The 1,144-nt window shown below is 43.6% G+C and overlaps 1 non-coding gene across 1 annotated transcript; it reads left to right on the top strand.

Annotated features, from left to right (window-relative positions):
- Nucleotides 1-827: 827 nt before the first annotated feature.
- On the top strand, nt 828-931 carry LOC148574731 (small nucleolar RNA R71). The gene has a single exon (XR_015905983.1). It is a non-coding gene; the product is annotated as a small nucleolar RNA R71 (small nucleolar RNA).
- Nucleotides 932-1,144: the final 213 nt, after the last annotated feature.

The raw sequence follows: 1,144 nt of genomic DNA, 5'->3' as shown, positions 1-1,144 counted from the left end.
TCTTCTCTGTGTCACTTGGGAATCCATCTGTAGGTTTGGGAATATGCTCAGAGAGATACCCCACTTGGGATTCCAACCTCTTGATTGTGTCTCCCTGGTTCTTGAAATTGGCTCGCATTTCCTCCTTAAATGCCTTATTGTCTTGAATCTCTTTGCCTATGCCTTCAAGTAGATTCTCAATCCTTGAGAGTCTGTCATCAAATGATGGTAGATTGGGATTAGAAGTGGAAGGATGAGGAGGGTTATTTTGGCCTTGGTAAAGGTTTTGAGAGGGTTGGTTATGTGGGTGCTGATATGGTCTAGATGTGAAATGTTGGTGGGCTGCATTGTTGTTGAGATTTGAACGTCTTTGATCTAGGCCTTGGTCTTGTTGATTTCCCTACCCAAAGTTTGGGTGATTCCTCCATCCAGGGTTATAGGTCTTAGAGTATGGATCATGGTTTTGCCTAGGTGAATTTCCAATGTAGTTGGCTTGCTCCTGACTACCCTTTGCTTCTTCATTCACTCCTTCTTGGGTTGTTGATGAAGTAGTGATTGCTGCTACTTGGTTCCTCTCCATCTTCTTGGTGAGGTCAGTCAGCTACTGGGTAATGAGCTTGTTTTGGGCCAGCAGAGCATCTACATTGTTTAGCTCTATTACTCCTCTAGTGTTGCCTCTTTCAGAAGCATAGAAATAATCATTCTCTGCTACTGTTTCAATGACATCTATAGCTTCCTCAATGGTTTTCTTCTTGTTCAAAGATCCTCCGGATGAATGGTCTACTGCCTTCTTTGATTCATATGACAGGCCTTCATAGAAAATGTGCAGCTGCACCCATTCGTTGAACATGTCAGGTGGACACCTCCTTGTCAGGTCCTTAAACCTCTCCCATGCTTCATAAAGAGTCTCACCATCTTGTTGCCTGAAAGTTTGGACCTCAGCTCTCAGCCTATTGATTCATTGAGGAGGGTAAAATCTTGCTAAAAATTTGTTCACCACATCTTCCCAGGTTGTCAAGCTCTCCTTCGGAAAAGACTCCAGCCACTTGGCTGCCTTATCCTTGAGTAAGAATGGAAATAAGAGCAGTCTATAGGCGTCAGGATGAACACCATTAGACTTCACTGTGTCACATATTCTCAGGAAGGTGGTTAGATGTTGATTGGG

Source organism: Arachis ipaensis, chromosome B2 (genome assembly GCF_059453495.1).
Source record: "Arachis ipaensis isolate K30076 ecotype BB chromosome B2, ASM5945349v1, whole genome shotgun sequence".
Lineage (NCBI taxonomy): Eukaryota > Viridiplantae > Streptophyta > Magnoliopsida > Fabales > Fabaceae > Arachis > Arachis ipaensis.
Note: the sequence above shows the minus strand (reverse complement) of the source record. Positions and strands in the feature narration are given on the sequence as shown.